Source organism: Bufo gargarizans, chromosome 3 (genome assembly GCF_014858855.1).
Source record: "Bufo gargarizans isolate SCDJY-AF-19 chromosome 3, ASM1485885v1, whole genome shotgun sequence".
NCBI classification, from domain to species: Eukaryota; Metazoa; Chordata; class Amphibia; order Anura; family Bufonidae; genus Bufo; species Bufo gargarizans.
The window spans coordinates 497,046,612-497,067,951 of NC_058082.1; the positions used below are offsets into that span (position 1 = coordinate 497,046,612).

At 44.6% G+C, this 21,340-nt stretch overlaps 1 protein-coding gene across 1 annotated transcript in view; it reads right to left on the reverse strand.

The window, feature by feature from the left end:
- Nucleotides 1-8,757: 8,757 nt before the first annotated feature.
- PITPNA (phosphatidylinositol transfer protein alpha) overlaps nt 8,758-21,340 on the reverse strand; it is an 81,887-nt gene continuing 69,304 nt past the window's right edge. Inside the window, exon 12 of the mRNA XM_044283870.1 lies at nt 8,758-14,000. The gene's annotated coding sequence lies outside the window, so the exon portion shown is untranslated. The remainder of the gene's footprint in view (nt 14,001-21,340) is intronic.

Here is a 21,340-nt window from a genome sequence, read left to right on the forward strand (position 1 = left end):
TCGTCCACCCCGTATGCCTTCGGATCCCGGGCGCGAGCCAGGAACACCGGGAGCTTGTTGTTGAGCCTGGACGGCATCAAGTCCACATCCGGACAGACCCATCTGCGGCAGAGACCACTTGCCTGGATCCACCTTGTTGCCGCTTAGATAGTCCGCTGTCCAGTTGTCCACTCCTGGAATGTAAACCGCTGACAACACCGGAAGGCGCGACTCCGCCCACGTCAGAATTCTCGTCACCTCCTGCATCACCATCCGGCTGCGAGTCCCGTCCTAATGGTTGATGTAGGCCACAGCCGTGACATTGTCCGATTGAATCCTCACAGGGAGGCCCGCAAGGAGAGGAGTCCAATGGGAGAGAGAGTGGAAAATCGCCCTCAGTTCCAGAATGTTGATCGGAAGGCGAGACTCTGCCGCTGACCAAATCCCTTGAACCGTGCGAGACTGGAGAACGCCGCCCCAACCCAAGAGGCTGGCATTGGTGGTGACGATCATCCAGGAAAGCGGGAGAAAGGATCTCCCCGACCTCAGGCTCACCGGACACAGCCACCAAGGGAGAGCTGCCTGAGCCTGCTGAGACAAGCAGATGCGACCGTCCATACCCCGAGAGGTCTTGTCCCAGAGGGAAAGGATCTCCTGTTGCAACAAGCGAGTGTGAAACTGGGCATATGGAACGGCCTCGAAAGAGGCCACCATAAGACCCAGGACCCGCATACATTCCCGTATGGAGAGGAACCGGGAGCGCATCAGATGCAAAACTGCCCCCTGGGAGGACTTGAAGGCTGGCAAGAACACTCTGGCGGACGAGGTGTCCAAAATCATCCCCAGGAAGGAGAGCTTCTGGGATGGGAGGAGAGAGGACTTCGGGAAATTGATTATCCAGCCTACTGTTCCAGAGTCTGAACAGCGATCCGGACGCTGTCCTCGGCTTGCTGAAGCGAGGGGGCCTTTATCAGGATATCGTCCAGATAGGGCAGTAAAGGAATGCCCCTGGTACGAAGAATCGCCATGACCGGTGCCAAGATCTTGGTAAAGACCCGGGGGGCGGTTGCTAACCCGAAGGGAAGGGCGACAAACTGATAGTGTCGACCACCTATGGCGAAGCGCAGGAATCATTGGTGAGATTCCGCGATCGGAACATGCAGATATGCGTCCTGGGTGTCCACGGACGCGAGGAACTCCCCTGGAAGAAGAGAAACAATAACGGTGCGGAGGGATTCCATTCGAAACCTCCGCACCCGTAGAGACTTGTTGAGCAGTTTTAGGTCCAGGATCGGACGCACCGACCCCTCCTTCTTTGGGACCACGAACAGGTTTGAATAGAAGCCTGTGCCCTGTTCCTCTGGGGGAACGGGGGGAACAGCCCCCCGATCCAGAAGGGAGGAAACTGCCATTAAGAGGTCCGAGGCTCTGGTCGGATCCCCCGGAACGCGAGAAGGGAAAAAACGTTCCGGCGGTCTGGACGCAAACTCTATCTTGTAACCAGACGTTACAATCTCTAAAGCCCATGCGTCCTGAACATGAGCCCTCCACACCTGCTGATAAGAGAGCAGACGGCCCACCACAAGGTGTGGGGGCGCCCCTTCATGCGGCAGACTGTTTGGGAGCCGCAGGGCAGGCTGACTGTGCCCTTGGGCGCCAGGAAGGCTGGGGCTTGAAAGAGGGCTTCTTTCGGGAGTCCTGTGACCCCCCCCCAGCGGAGGAAGCAGGTGATGACCTGTTAGAGAAGTGGCGAAAGGACTGGTACCGAGAACCGGAAGTCCTAGGCCGAAAGGAGCACTTAGACCTGGGCTGGGGAAGATGAGTGCTCTTGCCCCCAGTAGCGGCAGAGATGAACTCATCCAGTTGAGCCCCAAAAAGTCTGGAACCCTCAAAGGGGAGGTTAGCAAGGGAACGCTTGGAGGAAGCGTAGGCGTCCCATACTTTCAACCAGACCACCCTGCGCTGAATGACCGAGAGGCCTGAAATGTGGGCAAAAAGGGAACCAATGTCCTTAGAAGCCTCGCATAGGAATTTGGAAGCCTGAGACATCTGGAGGACCAAATCCAGTGTGTCAGCTGACGCATCTTGTTCCGCCAGGTCCTGGTGATGGCGCTGCAACCACATAGAGAGAGCTCTGGCCACCCATGCTGAGGAAAAGGCAAGTCGCAGGGACGTGCCTGCCAGGGAGAAAATTAATTTTGCCAGATAATCTATGCGCCTGTCCACAGCGTCCTGCAGAGAGGAGCCGTCCAGGACCGGGAGGGCCGTATTTTTTGCTAACCTGGCCACTGGGGGATCCACCTTAGGGGGAGAAAACTTATGACTAGGACTGTCCCAGGCCCTGGATATGACCGCGGAAAATTCCTCATGGACCGGAAAGACAGCAGCCTCCGTTTTTTTGGGAGGAAAAAGGTGAACTCCCTCCTAGTGGAAGGAGGAGAATCCCCCTGGAGGTTAAAGGTGTCCCTGACAGCCGCTACTAAGTCAGCCACCATAGTGGAGAGCTTAGGCGGAAGGTCTCGCTCAATGACCTCTTCCGAACCGGACAGTTCCCCCTCAGACCTGCGCTCCCTGAGTATGCTTCTAGCCGAGGGGGGGGGGGAAGCGGAGTCATCCGAGGAGGGATGCTGTCGCTCACGCTGCCTCTTAGTAGTCAGGCGTTCTCTGCGAGAACCACTGTGAGGGGACGGAGTGGTTGGCACCGCAGGATTGGAAACTGCCATACGTTCCATAAAGGACATGGCTGCCTTGGCGAACAGAGCCAAATCAGCGGCCGCGCTGGACATGGCAGATGCCCAAGCGGGAGCCGCAGACTCCGCAGTGACCGGGGGGGGGGGGGGGGGGGGACTGGGCAAGAGAAGGGGGAGAAGGGTGATTCTGTCCAGGAGCAGGGCAGGAGGCACAGGTACCAGTGACTGAAAGTGGGAGCAGACACTCCATACAGGACCCCATTGGGGTCTGATAAGCGGTCTTAACAGACTTAGGCTTAGGCATGATGGTCCCTCACAAAAAGGGACTAGAATCAGTTGAGAGATGAAAAATCCTACCGCTCAGGCAACAGCACAAGCCACAAACCCAGAGAGGAGCGGGGGAGCAGCCGTTTGGTGTGAGAAGCTTCTCAGCAGCAGCAGGAAGGAGTCGGAGCGCTGGTTAGGCTCCGCCCCGACCGCCGATTAGGATCCGCCCCCGTCTGGTCATAGGAGCGCGAAAAAAGCGCGCGCTCCGCTCTCTGTTTAAAGAAGATGAATAAAATGGCCCCGGCGCCGCTCGGCATGGCGGGGGAGTAACAAAGATATGGCGTCCGCAGCAAGGGGATTGTAAGGCCCAGAGAGAGCAGAGACCGGAGGGGGAAGTGCGCTGCTTGCAGAGAGAAAAGCGGCGCCGCTTCATAGAAAATGATATGCCGCCAGAGAAAGCCATAAGGGGCAGGAGCGTCCAGAGACGCCTGCCCAGCTAAGTGCCTCCAGACCCTTGCGCCCCAGACAGAACAAACAATGACACCCAGATCCCCTTCACCCAGGAGGCCCATAGGTCTTTAGTGCAGAGGGAGGGAGGGAGGGGGAGGGGGGGGGGTTGGAACAGAGGTGCAGCTTCATACTTATCTGCTCCTTCTCCCTCGACTCCAGGACCAGCAGGGATGCACCTCTTCAGACTTCTGACTCCTTGCCCAGGAGTGCAGTGCTCTGGTGGAGGGTGGCAGCAGGTGACCCAGGAGCTGGTGGGATGCCGGAGCTGACAGGTCGAGCCCGGATCCACTTGTCTTCTTGGGGGGATAATGGAGGCAGCCTGGCAACGTCCAACAGACGGCGGCGGGCACTCCATGGGGGACCAGGAAGGCGCCATGCCGACCTGTGTCCCGATCTAGAAGAAAAATAACAAAAGGGAGACGAATCAAAAAGTGTCACCCTCCATCACCAGACACTAAGCAAAGACTGAGTTCCTCCTGGAGGAGTCGGGGGGTATAGCCCGAGGAGGAGCAGCTCTTTTGTATTTGCATAGTGTCCCTCCTACTAATACCTCTAAGCTATACCCATGGTCTGTGTCCCCCAATGGAAAAAAGTCAGAGAAATAAAAGGTGAAATATATTGACTTAAATTTATGACTATCATGAAGTACAATGTGTCACGAGAAAACAATCTCAGAATGGCTTGGATAAATAAAAGTATTCCAAAGCAATTACAGTGACGCATGTCAGATTTGTAAATTTTGACCTGGACACTGGAGCATCAATGACTCTTGGTCATGAAAGGTTTAAAGTTGATACTGACTGCTAATCTAGAGCATTTCCACACCGAAATCCAATATTTGGTGCAGATTTAGGCCGGATAACCAGCCGATTTTCCGATGAGGGAAGTCTGCAGTAGACCCAATTTCATACCATCGTATTCAGTCTGGGAAGCATGCTTTATGTGATAGCTTTATTACCCAGACTGAACATTGCTCCTCTGCCCCGAACACACAGCAGGTCTTCTGTACTGCAGTCACAGCATTACAATAGACCATGGTGAGGGAGGAACACACAGCATTAAAAATCATTATGATGCTTTGAGTTCAGGGCAGAGGAGCGGTGTTTAGTCTGGGAAATACAGCTGTCACATGAAGCATGTTTCCTGAACTGAATATGCACAGTTCTCTGCGTAAATTATTTTTTTTATGGCAACTGTAATCTCTTCACTATGGAAAAAAGAAATTGCACTAGTTTTCATAATTATATATATGTATTAAGCAATGTATTGCTGCATTTGTGGGAGGGGAGGCTGATTACAAGGCTAATTATACGCACCTGTGGGCCAGGCTGGCTGATTACTAGGCTATTTACAGGCACCTGTGGGCCCAGGCTACTAACGCTGATTCAGCTGATTTCACTACCTCTGAGTCAGCTCTAGGATACAGCAGCATGGTGTGGATGCTCCTTATGGCTGAGCAACGACAGAATGTCTCAGGAGGGCGCTGGTATTCGTGGTAGGATCGGAGTTGTTTGCACAGGACCCATGCTGCGGTCCGCGACGTGTACTGCTCTGGGATGAAGCAGAGTTTGGGCGCTAATGGTCGAACCATGGTTGTTGGTATTGTTTGTCTGGCTATTCAGAGGCCTGGCGGGGCCATTGCATACAGTCATTGGGGTAGCAGGTGCTTAGAGTGGGCATGGTTGTATGTTTTCTGATACCTGGTTTACATGCGGGGCGCGTGTCTGCAGTTGGCTCAAGCACGCGTGCTGGGTTTAAGTGATGGTAAATGTGGTTCAATGGTCGATTTAAAAAAAAAATATAATAATTAGTATATTTTGTCCAGCTTGTGGGGGGTTATTACATATGGTTATTGGTGTAAGCATGTCCCTAGAATAGGTATGGTCGCATGTTCTGATACCTGTTACATATGGGACGCGTGTCCAAGCTACGCACGCTGTGTTTAAGTGATGGTATTTTATTCATTTAGTTTTTGGAAGGGTCATGGATCAATGGGGAGAAAACTTGGTTACCTTCAAAGCTACGTCCGTGTGTCTGCGTTCACATTTTGTCCTGTACACCATTCACTACTAGAGCTGCAGTCATACGTCCGCTGTTACATTACATTAATACTCTGCTCACTTTCAGATTGCATTCATACGGCTGCTTTATACCATGCTCCTCCTGCTCATACTCAGAACTGTACCCATACCATGTTTTTAGGCACCACTCACATCCAGAACTGCATTTACCCACTTGTTCTTACATCATGTGTTATACTCTGATTCCACTTAAAGCTGCATTTCTTTTCATTGCTACATAATGGTTACTCAGTATTCTTACTAGGGCTATCAGCATACTGCTCTTCCGATAAACATAGCTGCTTACGGTTCTTTCCCCGGTGGTTTGTTACATTCCTTAGGCCTACCTTTTTCTGTTTACTTGGGGGGAGGGGGGGAGAAAGGGGAAATAAATAAATAATTTTGGGTGGTGTTCTTTAGTCCTGGTTTGCATTAACTCAGACTGGTCTCCTTTACTTCTGGTTCGCATTCACTCAGATTGATCTCCCGCTCCAGTTAACCAAATAGCTCCCTAGCGGTCAGTGGGCCAATAGGAGTAATTTCCTACTATGTTTTCACAGTTGTTCATTAGTTTGTCACAACAAGGGTCTTTTCTTAGCGAACTGCAATGCCTCTGGCTCTTGTTGTTCTCCCATGTTTCAATTTCGCGGTTCATTTAATGTTTCGTTCATGCAAGTGGTTCGGATCTCTAATGTCTATGCATTTTCTATTAGGTCTGGCTCACGTTTTAATTATTTATCATCACTGTAAGGTCATCCAGGTCAGTGTCTTGGCTTCGGGGGCCCGATGACCGTCCTTTATGTTGTTCGTTAGGGGTACAATATGGTTGTAGGCTGGTTAGCATCCTAGGTTTATTGTCGGAGAGGGTCATGGTTATGCGAGCCCCCAAGTCATACTGGTGCTGCATAAGTGGTTTAAAAAATAAAAATAAAATAATAATAATTGATATAAATCCGCCATTAGTCTCGCACGCATGGCTTCTCCCTTTTAGTGTTACATATGACCCCGCCATTAGAGCCTCTCACGCAGGGCTCCGCTATTAGAGCCTCTCACGTATGTCTTCTCCCTTTTAGTGTTACATGACTCCACCATTAGAGTCTCTCACGCATGGCTTTGCCATTAGAGTCTCTCACGCATGGCTTTGCCATTAGAGTCTCTCACGCATGGCTTTGCCATTAGAGTCTCTCACGCATGGCTTTGCCATTAGAGTCTCTCACGCATGGCTTTGCCATTAGAGTCTCTCACGCATGGCTTTGCCATTAGAGTCTCTCAAGCATGGCTTCTCCGTTTTAGTCTCACACAATGACTCCGCCATTAGTCTCTCTTGCATGGCTTCTCAGTTTTAGTCTTACACATATGACTCCGCCATTAGTCTCTCACGCATGGCTTCTCCGTTTTAATCTTACACAATGACTCCGCCATTAGTCTCTCACGCATGGCTTCTCCGTTTTAGTGTTGCACATATGACTCCGCCATTAGAGTCTCTCATGCATGGCTTCTCCCCTTTTAGTGTTACATATGACCCCACCATTAGTCTCTCACGCACGGCTTCTCCCCTGTTAGTGTTACACATATGAATCCGGCATTATTCTCTCACGCATGGCTTCTCCTTTTTAGTGTTACACACATGACTCCGCCATCAGTCTCTCACGCATGACTTCTCCGTTTAAATTTTACACACATAACTCCGCCATTCGAGGCCGGCTGCGTGGTCCCACACCAAGTAAGTTCCATGTCTTTTTCTGCTTTCGGACCCGCTTGCATGGCTCGGTCATCTGTGGCTCACAATACAATACTTGGGGTGGCTCGCACGCGTGGCTTGTGCCATTAGAGTCTCACTTGCGTTATTGTTTTCCCTGACTTTTATTTTCTAGGTTGTTGGATTTTCATTGTTTTCTTTATAAACAGTCATCCCAAGCCTGCCTTTGCGGACATCATCTTCTCCCAGGCATGTTTACTTCATCTACAAACTTGGGCCGAGGGTGTTGGTGTCCGGCCTAAGTCCTGGGTATCGGCCGTCTTCCAGTAGGAGGTACAGTAATAAGGCGCAGTTTATGAAGTCTGTCATGTCTTCAGACACAACAAGTCCTATCACGACTACAGGCGCAGCATACATAGTTTATCATGACTTTAAGCTTATTTTCTGTCACAACTGCAGGTTTTATGTGTACGTTCTGTCCTTATTACAGGCAACATTAGCTTGTTAATTGAAATAGCCATGTATTCCTGTGTATGGTTCCCCAGGCCTGGTGAGTTTACACATTTCACTTAATTTACTACTACAGTAAGACAGAAGACGCCATGTTCTAACTTTTGGGCCCTAAATAGAAAGTGTGGCCTGGGGAATAAGTAGAGGTAAGTATTTTGCCACCAGGAACAGTTGGTGCCTGATCAGGGCCCTTGGTGGATGGTTGGAGTTCATCTAGGCCTTCCAACAGATTCACCATTGTTTGTTTCAGTCTGCAGCTCTCAGGATTCAGACCTTCTCGTTATAGGGTCATATGTTAGTCAACATAGGAATAAATAGTTTCTGGTTACCGGCCACTCTTTCAATCGCATCAGCATTTACCATCTCCAAGAACGATGTGGTGGTGCACATAACAAAAAGGTAAGGTAGATGGAAGTCACTGATATATACGGCATATTCCGCACCTTCATCGTGAAAGATCTTTTCCGTTCAAAATCTGGTGTCGTAACGGTATGTATATATTACTCTAAACTAAGGTCTGCTCTTTTCGGCCCCTTTAGGCTGCCCTACCACAGCAGTTATGGCATAACTCTACTGCTTGTTGTAGATAGGGTTAGATAGGTTAGGTTCACCTTTCTGATAGCCGATCCGACCACAAGTATTAAGCAATGTATTGCTGCATTTGTGGGAGGGGAGGCTGATTACAAGGCTAATTATACGCACCTGTGGGCCAGGCTGGCTGATTACTAGGCTATTTACAGGCACCTGTGGGCCCAGGCTAACGCTAATTCAGCTGATTTCACCCACCCACACCTTCTTACAGTCACTTCTCATTAGGGTGGCCCCCTTTAGGCTGCCCTACCACAGCAGTTATGGCATAACTCTACTGCTTGTTGTAGATAGGTTAGGTTCACCTTTCTGATAGCCGATCCGACCACAAATTATATATTATATATATATATATACATATACACATACACACACACACACACACACACACACATATATATACATACATACAAGGTATGTGCTATGTAGTAAAAACAGAAAATTACAAATCATACTTCTTCTAGAATATTTATTTCCAATATACCTGCATTGGAATATTAGACAAAAAAGGCACAAACTCACATAAAAGAAACAACAGTAATAGTCTAGTCAAATCTACAAATAGTACTTATTCCAAAAAGAAATGTTATCAAACAATCAGAATCTGTCTGAAGATCAGAAAGGTTTTACTCAAAGTATAACAGGACAAGAAAGCAGCAGTTTCAATTGAGAATATCAAGTGTGAGGTTTTCATTCACTTCTATTGTCAGGAAAGATTGGACCGGTTCTTGAAAAGCAAAAGCAGCAGTGTATCATGGCAGACCAGCAAATACAGTGAATAGTGTCTTTTCCGCCCAGATGGTGGGACCATCTGCTTGGTGGGCTGGATCAACAGCCATTTTGCTTGTCTATAAGCAAGTAAATTAATAAGCTGCATTATGTTGGCTGCGTGGACTGTATCTAGGTAACTTACATTGCTTGTTCGAAACGTGAATCAGAATATATGAAAAAAGAAACAGAGCTAAAAAAAAAAAAAATATTTGCCAGCACCATCCGTGCAAGAATCAAACCATTTACAGCTTGATAATCTGAAGTGAATGATTTTAACTATTTCCCCATTGCCGTCATGCAACCAGTCACCATCATAGCAGGAAGCAGAGCCCTTGTAGGTAGAAGATATCTCAGCTAGCTTGGAGATTGTGGGTAAGCCATATACTATAGGTGTGAGGTGTATGCTTGAGTAGAGCTGGATTTTGAAACTAGAATTGCCCTTAGACCCAAGATAAAATATGTTTCTGTTGCAGCTATTGACCTCATTCCTCTGGTGAAGGGTGGGGGCTGCCAGGCCACCTGTATTGCTGCATATTTTGGTTAGGGGTTGACAAAACCCCCCTCCCCACCCCAATAAAAATGTATCTTTTATTCCCCAAGAACACATCCTCAAGTGGGTCCACTCTGTACATAAATTTCAGTAATGCCACACACTAGTGTGTAATGGCATAAGACCTACTAAAAGAACTCTAGACTTACCTTGGCCTGCATGGGGTTGCCTCCCTGGTGCTCATGGATAGCGATGTAAACAAGTCCATAGTCTTTCCAAGATGGAGCTTCTGTCTTCTTCTGGGCATGTGCTGAAAGTGTCCATCACTACACTGGATGTTCTGTATCTGCTCCTGCGCTGAACACTATCAGAGCATGTGCAGTAGAAGATGGAAGCACCTTCTTGGAAAAGCTAGCCGGCACTTGTTTAAATCACAGACCTTGATCACTGAAGCAGTCAACTCCATGCTTGCTAAGGTAAATCCACTGGCGATTTAGCAGGTTCTGATGCCATTTGACACCAGTGCATGACAGTTACATATCTAGAAAGAGAGCAACAAATGTAGTAACTCCAAATAAGCTATAAATGGGGTCTCTACGACCCACGGTAGTTCGTCTTTAACATGGGCTTTTGCTAGGATAAGTGGGTATAATTAGGGGATTTGGGATAGAGTCATGGTAGGGAGAGGATGTGAGTTGGAGGGTCTTTGTTAAAGAGGGGAGAGTTACGTTGGGAAGAGAAGTATGGAGGGAATTGTGAAAGGTGTGTAAAAGAAGCTGGGTTTAGTTGCATAAATAGGCGGCCGGTTAAGAGGGCGTTTTTGTGAGAATTTTCGTCAGCAGGGAATGGCCCGGCTGATCATTCAGAGGAAATGTCGCGAGTTGTGTAAGGCTCCCTGATGTTTTGCTTAATAATCTGCATTAATAAAATTATGCCCCACATTTTTGCCCAAAAAAATTGTGGTTTGTGTTATTGCTTGTTAAGTGGGGCAATGGAAGAAACAGGTTCACCCCTTCCAGAGACTCGTTACCAGAACAGAACATATTTCGATTTTTTACCATACGCAATAAAAGGCAGCTGCTTTCCTGTCAACCAAAGAGAAAAACAGGCAAACCAGTGCTACGACTGCCGGGCAATGAGAATAGTTGTCTGAGGTAAATGTGGATATTTTAATTTTTTTTCATAGCTAATAGCATGTAAATATCTATAAATTATAACATTTCACAAAAATAGATCCTATATCTGGTGAGGAGTTATCGAACATCTGCTGGTTGTTAAATAAGTGCGGGTGTCTGTTGCTCTTTTGCTGCGTGGGTCTGTACGAGTACCTTATCACATCCACACACATGGAACACATTATTTCACTATGTACAGTTATTAAAACCATCATGATTAAACATACATTTACTAGAAACCATACTGTCTGGCCCGCCATCTTGTCTTCTAGGAACTGGTGATGAAGATGGTAAGAAGTGGATGTTTGTAAACTATGGCTACCATTTCCATTGCTCTCCATGACCCCAAAATGCAATTTTTTTTTTTTTTTATGCTGCCATTATTTTTCTATGCGGAAATTTGGGTCAAAGCGCGAGGTTTAGCTCCACTGAATAGCAATGGGGCTAAACCTTGTGCAGATCCATGGCATTGAAGGGTCAAATTTCTAGCACTCGAAATACATATTGGATTTTAATCCCCAATGTGAACATAGCCTTACGTAACTCATTTTCTCCTATTCTTGCACTCCTAATCTCCTTGATCACCCCACTGTCATTTCCTGTATTGTAACATGTTGTCCGTGAAGACATGACGCGAATATGGAGGTCAATAGTAACCCTTTCTTCTGAGGAGTAGTCTTTATTAACACGATGTAAAAAGGGTGTAATTTGATGCTGTCTTCATGCTGCAACACGTCTTAATACATTGGAGCAAAGAAGTAATGGGGGAGAACCATGGTATCCGACGGCAGAAGGAAGAGCCAAGTAGTCCAAAATTGGGGCCATAGAGAGCAACTGTGTTATCAAGGAAAGCTCCTTCAAAGAAAGACACCAACGTTTTTTCATCCTGCAGATCTACCAAATAATTTGTGTGATTCAATGGGGCTCATGTATCAATCTGGGTGGGTAGGGGTGGGTAGGGATTTAAAGGGGTTGTGCAATGGCAAAATACTTATGACTTATCCTAATGACAGTATCACAAAAAAATTCTACAAGGAGCATTAATGTCTCTCACCGTTTCCCATCAGGAGTACAACAAATTGTACCACCGATGGATCCACATATGGCATGCAATAAACTTAAAAAATTCAAACGACGTAAGCAACTTCCTCAATTGCTTCTTTTATTTGATCAATCCAACATGTAAAAAAAAACAACACATTTTGGCTATATGAGATCCTCATAAGCATCAAGCGTGATTGAGAAAGGCTATGATTTAGCCGAAACGTTGCATTTTTTGTATTTGTTGGATTGATCAAATAAAAGAACCATTGAGGGATATCCGGCAGTCATTTAATTTTTTTTGATTATCCTCGGGATAGGTCATTAATATTAGATTGGCGTTCCAACTCCTGGCACCCCTGCCGATCAGCTGTTTCATGGGGTCCTCTTCAATATTGACCTGCATGCCTTCTCCCTTATAGCAGCGGTGCAGTGTACCTACAAGTGCTCATCTCATTCATGTTATTGGGAGAGGAAGCTGTAATTACACTGCACCTTCGCTACAAGGGAGACGGCATACAAGAAAATGTTGGCGGGGGCACAGTGCTCACATGAGCGCCACAATCTTCAAACAGCTGATCGGCGAGGTGTGCCGATTTGATATTGATGACCTATCTTGAGGCTAGGTCATAAATATTATGGCATTGCGCAACCCCTTTAAAGTCAGTTTTGCTTCAGTCTGCATTGGTGTACTTTGCACCCAATTTATCCTTTAGCATAACACTTGCTATTTATTTTATTTTTTTACACCACCCCCTGCTATGGCGAGTTTGCAACCTTTTTTGTGTCTTTTTTTTTTTTTTTAAAGTGCTGTAATAAATTTGGAGTGAAAAGAATTACCATATCTAACCATGCCTCGTTATCAAAACTTGTAGTGTAAAAAAAAAATGCAATTTGGGAATTCTGGAGTACAGGATGTGATAAATTCCCGCTTACATCTTGGTCAAATGACGCAATTGATACACAACCCCAATGAGTCGACACCCAATGCGTTTACCAGTTCATAAATTTTAGATAATAAAAACGGATGGCTAAAAGACCAGGAGTGAGGTGTTGGGTCTTACAGAAGCAATCTTCTTCAACCACTTGTGATATATAATAAAATAAGCATATTTTATTGTCTCTTCTTCAGTAATACCGTTTTCAAACTGTTCTACTTTTTACATAAAGCATCTAGTTAACTCTTCCAGGACCAATCTGCACCCATTATAACATTTACCTCTTCAAATTTGGAAACAAAATGCAGACATCATTAGGGATAGGGACAGAAACTTAAATAGTCAAGCTTCGGAAAATACAACACGGATCCGGGTTATTGCACAACTGTTGGTTGCTTAAAAAACATTTAAACCTGTGGCTGTGTACGTTTTGTCCAACTACAAATCCCAGCATGTTCTGCTAGCTCTGTGAGGCAGTAGCCATCAGTGGGAAGAGGTTTTTTTGGAATTGTATGTACAGTACATGATTATCTCTTAGGAAAATAGGTTATGATATCTTAATTACACGGAATCGTCATCATTTTTGGAGACCACATTGGGAGATGTTGTTGGGCAGCACGCTTACAACGCAGGAACACTTGGCATGTCAAGACCGGAACATGTTGGGAAATTGGATTGTCTTACCATAACAAAGCATCAGGTTTGCAATTATTTACATCATTGTAAATTGTGACAAAAAGCAACAGAGTCTGAAAAATCTGAAGCAGAAAGGATACTTCTGCTACGGAGGTCTTCATTTCATACAGAGCTTTAGATGTCCTGCAGGTAGAATGGGATTGTGGCACCAACTGTACTGGTACCCCGACAAAATAAGATCATCGTCTCAAATAAGTAAAACAGAACCATCTGCAATTCACAATTATCACAAGACATAATTTTTTTTTCTCTTTCTAAAAGTGACATTTAAATTAAAGAGAAGCTCAGTAGACTCTGGGGACCATGAAAATATAAGAGCAGAGGGCTTTGTTAATACATTATATACACAATGCACCTGAGGAGTGAGCTCCTTCATCACGCAGGTATGATAATCATAGTGTTTGCTTGTTATAGCGCTACTAGCTCACAATATTACAGGGTGCCTAACTACATGGGAGGGGGAGGGGGAGGGGGAGGGGGGGGGGGTAAAATCTTTTGCAAAAACAGGTAGTGGACTTGATCTAGAAGTGAGCTATTCATCAGGACCGGAGTACAGGATAATTCTGTCCATCACTTCAGTTCAAAACTGAAAGAAAAGAAAATATATATATACAGATTAGACAGCAACAGAAATAACATGGGATCTAAACTGTACTGTAAATCTTTACTACACCCCTACCTTACCGCACCTCTACAGGACAACTCACTCTACCTTACCGCACCTCTACAGGACAACTCACTCTACCTTACCGCACCGCTACAGTACAACTCTACCTTACCGCACCGCTGCTGCAACTCTACCTTACCACAACTCTGCTGCAACTCTACTACTCTACTATCGTACTACACCTGTACCATACTATACCTTTACTGCACATTTTTTTTAATACACCTTTACTGCAACTTTCTTACACATTTACTACACAATAACTACACCTTGACTTTACTACACTTTTAGTGCTACTTTGTCGCAACTTTACTAAATGAATGTACATGTAATAAAACATTGTATCTAATTAATATATGCCGTGGAATGAAACAAGTGGTCTGAACAAACTTTACTGTTAGAAAGAGAATTCATATTGCTTTCTAATCCACAGGGAGAGAGCAGAATTGGAAGTCAGAGAGGTGCAGCTAATAGCAGTAGATCAAGATGTGATGGCAGAGAAAGGGGAATTATTTTGGCAACTTCTGCTATACAGCCCAGTAACATGCAGCCATTTTGTTATTCACTATCATATTTAAAGGACACTTCCATCAGAAAGGGGTATTTAAAAATAAATCATAGAAAATGAATCATAGAAAATGTATTTTCAGCAGTAGTTTGTAATTGCAAAATGAAATACAAAATATCATCCTTCTGAAGACAAATTATTAAACCTCTTAAATAGATAGGTAATCCATTGTCCGTTTACTACTGTGGGAAAGTTCTTATCTGCAAGGTAATCCTCATCATAAAAATATGGGGAGGACTGGAATAACCGACTGGATGACAGCTCTACTGTTCTCTTGCCAGGCCTGGATAAACATGTAGTAGACAGACAAGGTCAATGTCCCCTTACTCCCACAGAGGAGCAGTACAATGGCTAGTTTAACATACAATTTCCTGACCAGCCACACTACTGAGATAGCATAAGGGAGACTGTTAGAAGGTCTCTAATTGATCACCACCCCTCACTTTTCTCTGGTCTGACTGATCTGAGAGAATTAAAAGGAGGTTTCCAGGATTTAAATACTGATGACCTTCTAACAGTCTCCATAGACTTCTATGCAATCTCATCCTTCAGTAAGCAGAGAGTGTAGCCTCACTGAAGACTAATTTGATAAGTGAATTGATCTTTACTGAAGGAGGGGGCAAGATAAAGGGCTAATAAGAAAAAATAAAGTATTTTGCTCTGATAAGATACATTACAGAGTTTCCTATACAGTATTTGCCTATACTATTCGTTTATGGGCAAGAAATATGAAATTACAGTTGCTCTTTAAAGGGATTGTCCAGGATTTTACTATTGGCTGCCTATCCTCAGGAAAGACCAGCAATATCTGATCGGTGAGGATCCGACAACCCGCACCGATCAGCTATTTCAGATTAGCTCCAGCACCAGAAGTTGGCAACAGAGCTACACGGCTCCATCCATTGTGTAGTGGATGGAAATGGTTACTGCAGGACTACCCCTGCCGATCAGATAACATGACATACTACAGTCACAAATGTACTGTTTATATGGGATAATATTGTTTTATTTTATGGAGGTGTCCCTTTAAGGACCTATAGTGAACAGAGAACCTCAGAAAATTATATCTGAGGGACCAAAGTTAAGGCGTTAATGGCCCTTGTAGGTTACATCAACCCTAAGAGCTCCATTTTACTGGATTATGAAAATTGTCTGGAGATCTGTAAATCAATGGGATAATGGATGGAAATTACCACACGTATTTTAGAGAACAAAAATTATTTCCATTCATCAGATCCCCGCAATATCAAACTCAAAAATGGTATATCTTTTCTCATTCATTTTCACAATGGGTTTTCCATTCACTGAACCAAATTACATTTTAAAAAAAGCTGACCATCTCATCTATATCTTTATCTAAAATACTTTCAAAATGGGCTTTAAGGGGTTATTTTAATTAACTTCAATGGGGCAGATTTAAAAAAAAGGTCTAAACAAAAAATTATCTTTGTTGCCCAAAGCAAAAGCAGCTTTTATTGCTATGGCCAACAGAGACTGGTTTTATTTTACACAGTTTCACGAATCTCCTCTGATCAAGGTCTCATTGGTAGGTTTCCAACCAAATGACCACCACCATTTTTTGGAGTTGGTCATCTATTGACCTTTAATAGGCACCTGAAAAATGCCAAGGGGCACAGTGTTATCCTAGTGCCCTTCCAGCTGTCACTCTAGACGTGAGCAGGGGTCACAGTGGAGAATTATGGCATATCCCAGCTGCTGTCCAAGGGTCCATTTACATGGGCAGACTGAGCAGGCAATTATTGTGAGCGAACTATTATTCCTGATAATTGCTTGCTCATCAGAGTAGGTGACAGCTGTATTTCCTTGTGGCAATCATCTCCACTGTATGGGAACAAGAGATCACTCATCCCCATACAGAAGCACCGTTTCTAGACAGTAGATCCTTGATAACACAGGACAATCTGCTGCCCAGAAACAGCTGCATTAACAGTGCTTTCATCTGATGATCGGCGGCAATCATCGGTAACGAGTGTTTGCACAAACGTTTGTTCATGGTAATTGGTCGAGTAAAGGGGCCTTTAGAACAAAGGGGTGAATTTACTAAGGCTACTTTCATACTTGCGGTAGCAGAATCCGGCAGGCTGTTCCGGCGGAGGGGGAACAGCCTTCCGGATCTGTGCTAATGATAGCCCACCGTGCCGCTGCATGCAGAGAGGCGGCCGGACAAAAATTACAGCATGCTGCGGTTTTTGTCCGGCCCCCTCTCGGCCTGTTTGCCGTGCTGCGGCCGGACCTCCGGCCCGCTCCCATTACAGTGAATGGGGCTGGAGTGGACTCCCGGCGGCACGGTGGGCTAGCGTTAGCACAGATCCGGCAGGCTGTTACCCTGCCACCGCAAGTAGCCCAAGTAGATCCAAAATATTGCTGTATATAAATACAATGTTTATTTTGTCGTCTTAAAAATAATTGAAACCTCACACCATGTGAGAAAAAATAGCTACGCATTTCGGACGATACAATACATCAACATGGCTAAAACTGTAAATGTGAACACACCATATATGAGCAGTGGCCATCCCTTTCACTCCTGGCAAGGGTGTGTCAGTCTCACCTGAGCATAAGTATTCTGTAATCCATGACTTGCTTTTCGACTTTTCCGCACAAACCACTTTAACCCTAGTGGTTATTATACTGTATGGGGGCCACTGGGGGGGTCACTATACTTTCTGGGGGGCACTATATGGTGTGGGAGCCACAGGGGGACATGTAAATGTAAAAAAAAAAAAAAATGCCACTAGGGGGCCCACTAAGATTTATCGCCCAAGGGCCCACATGAACCTGGAAACGGCCCTGGCGGCCTTCATCCAAACCAGTCTATAGCAGTAGTAGTAAGAGGAGAGATGTTTCGTCAAAGTGACAGGTACCACGCCCCTTTTACACGCCCCCTTTTTATATAGCTTGATATCAATTTGATATTAAAATATTAAAATTTATAGGGCTCGCTATTATTTATAGGTCTAGCTATTAAAATATTAAAATTTATAGGGCTCGCTATTAAAATTTATAGGGCTCGCTATTAAAATTTATAGGGCTCGCTATTATTTATAGGTCTAGCTATTAAAATATTAAAATTTATAGGGCTCGCTATTATTTATAGGTCTAGCTATTAAAATATAAAAATTTATAGGGCTCGCTATTAAAATTTATAGGGCTCGCTATTAAAATTTATAGGGCTCGCTATTATTTATAGGTCAAGCCATTAAAAATTATAGGACTCGCTATTAAAATTTATAGGTCTCGCCATCGCTATTAAAATTTATAGGACTCGCTATTAAAATTTATCGTGTTTGATATTAAAACGTATAATGCATGATATTTTAATATAATAGTATTAAAAATCAAAACGATGACAAATATAATTTGGTTAAAAAGCTTTATTCATTTTCCTTATTTACAACATCCCCGTAGGGACAGACACGTTTGACTGTAATTATAGCATCGTATACATAACAGTTTCATGCGTTTTGTTACAAATGATCGCACAATACGGTCATTTTTTCTAAAATCGTTAGTGAACATTTTTAACACATTTTCAAAAGAGCTCCCTTTAGCGAGGCATTGCAAGATATAGATACAGTAATGGCCGCAGACCGTACTAACGGCGTCTTGTATTTGTCTGTTTTGGTACCTTATAGTCTTAGAATTTTTATATAAAAACTGCATAAACTCGCCCGGAAATATTTCATTTTCGGGGGATAAACCATAACTATTAAAAAAAATAGATATATCATTCGGGTATAATATAATTAAAATCCAATGCTTCCCCCGCTGATACGAATTATCCGTATTTACAATGTAGGCCGCGGGCCTGTCGATGATCTTACCCCCCGGTAATAAATCACACGGGAATACACCTTTAAATATGCGCCTGGCGTTAATATCAGCTTTAATAACACATGCAATTTCATAATTATTCATGTCTATTGAAAATCATATAATACCTCACGACGATTATTTATTTCAATAATATTTTCATGAACTGAATATACAATCATATTAATTGTGTTCGCAATCGGCTCGGCAAATCTAATTTCAGCTCGCAGATTGCCAGTTTTTACTAGAGAGAAATGACCGCCGGGCTCCTGATCCGGCGATAAATCAAAAGCGAACAAAGTGTAACCGTTCAAAAACTCGCGTCGATCGACTGATAAAGCGTTGTCGGCCTTGTGTTTCCCCGAAATATGTACTAGTGACATATATTCACGAACAGCTGACTCGTCTTGGAAGTTAGGTTGAAAAGGTTTTGCAGGTATCTGTTGACCATCCAAATATAAGGCTGCATAATTCACATTATAGTGGTTGAAGCACAAAGGGTTTCTTTGGTAACTCCCGGAAAATGATTCGTTATCCACAAACGCTAGTATTACTGTTTTTGGTAGGTTGCCGAGGAAAAGATTCTCGTGGTTACATATGCGAGTACCGGCGGCGCCCGATCGATCGAGTACTTTGCGTTAGCGGTTAACAGAGCACGACTGTGACCGATTCTTACAGCGGGCGATACTTGTACTCTTTTGACAAACAGGGAAGCGTGCTGTATCTGTACTTTAAAATGTGCCGCCTCGGCCGACATAAGGCAGAAAGTGTCTTTGTTTCTTGTCAATTTTATCTTTAGATCTAAACCGTTCAGTATTAACTTTGGTTGATTAAATATATTGGCGTAAATGGGGCCCATTAATTCAACACTCCTAGAGCGGGCTGAATACTTTGCTCTCTTGCTGAAGCCGTCATTACGCCCGTCGAGAACCCGGTCATCATGATGTCCCGCTGTGTCTTTATAGAATAAACCGGCTGTAAATTGGGACGCTAAAGTTTGTGAATTATAATTTATTAGGGACTCTATATACGCTCTATACGTATAAAGGTTGTCGCTTCTTGAAATCAACGTGTCGCCGAGCGTTATATCCAGCTGATTAAAAAGACTCGCTATAGGGTAGTTAATAAGTGCAACGCGGGATCCTTCCGGTATGGGGGTGTTATCAGGACTAACGATTTTGCAAACGACGTGTAACAATGTGTTATTAAGGTCGTAATAATATTCACCGCTGCCCGTGATGTAGAATTCCAAAGGTGCATTGTCAGTTATTGCGGCGATTGGCTGCACCTCTACATAAAGCGATTTTTCAATGCTTGTTTGGGTAGGTGGTATTTGAAAGATATCCAACTCTGATTTGGCGTACTCGGCGGAGGCGTCATGCACGAAAGCCATAGCGTCTAACTAGAAGATGTCACTTGGTGAGCGACGACTTGTTTTCTGGCTGCGACGTCTCTTAGGTTGTGCTACTTTATTCATAAAAGATGGTAAGACAAAGGCCGCTCGTTCACGTTTTCTTTTACGCGTTTTTTTTACGTATTTGAACGACACCAGAGCCCTCCTGGTTCTGCGCCGACCTATTTACACGATCCATAAAGGCGGTCGAAGCCGTAGTAACAACGTCTTTAGCGATGTTACGGGCGGCTGTTTTCACATGTGGTTTTGCAAGCTCCACACCTTTCTTAAATAGGGGAACGACACGGCGGAACAGACCCCGAAATAACCCGGCGAGTCCAGAACCATGCATGAATTCAGTACCGTGGAAGCCGTCCAAGCCATGACCGGCTTGCGTTATGTAATAATGCGTATAAGCGTCCGGGTCACCGTACACTCTCTGGGACAACATTTTAGTGCGTCGTCACCGCGCGCGGTCTAAAGTGTAATCGCACAATAGTCTTACCGTATTTGAATTTAACAGGTTTAGCCTGATCCGTCAGTATCGATATTGTAACCGTATATAGTCCGGCCGGTGATACTTTTGCGTGACGATATCACCATTCTTGCCGCCTAACTCGACAGTTCTTAAAAGTTGTACGTAACTATCGCCAACAAGTTGATGTTGGACGATATCGGTACATACAAACAATGTATAAAAACCGGCTTTAATATCGGCATTAATTTTTTTCTCTTTTGATGAAACTAGAGCAAGCCCCTTTATACCACCAACATGATGTTCTAAAACAGGTAATCCGGGTCCTTTGTAGCGGAGAGTGATGTGCTCGGTGTCGACATTCTTGAGCGGCGGAGCTTTCGAATACCCCGTAAGCCCCAAAATATTCCCCAACTTCACACAAGGCATGAACTTGTATGCTGGTGAATTCAGTACATAAACGGTTCTGTCAATATCATCGTATCTTAGACGCAATTGATCGGGAGGTATTTTTATAGATTCAAGCTTGCTATTAATGGCTTTGATGAGATCTTGCATATTGGAGTAATAACCCAATTTAACAAAAAGTTCGCTGATCGTCTCGTCTCGCTGGGCGACGTAGAATACACCATCTCCGGGGCCAAAGGTTTCCCACGTATGTGGATACTGAATCTCCACTAAAGCTACTTCGTAAGGGCCGCGAAGATGCACCGCTTTTGCTAACTTAGTGGTGTAATCGGCGATGCTGTTTTCAGGATAAAGTTTGGCGGAGGCGTTGCAAGGCAGCGTGATAAAAAACGATCCGTCCTCCATAGTTTACAGACGCATCAACTGTTTTTCAGGCACCCAAGAGTTAAACTTCTCAGGGTAACCTATCCACTTTACAAAACACAACGTTTTACCCCGAACTTTCTTCTTTTTCAGTATTTTTTCTATCCTGTAAACGCGTCGCTTGTCGAGAGTTACTTTTTGGACTTCTTCCGGGTAGA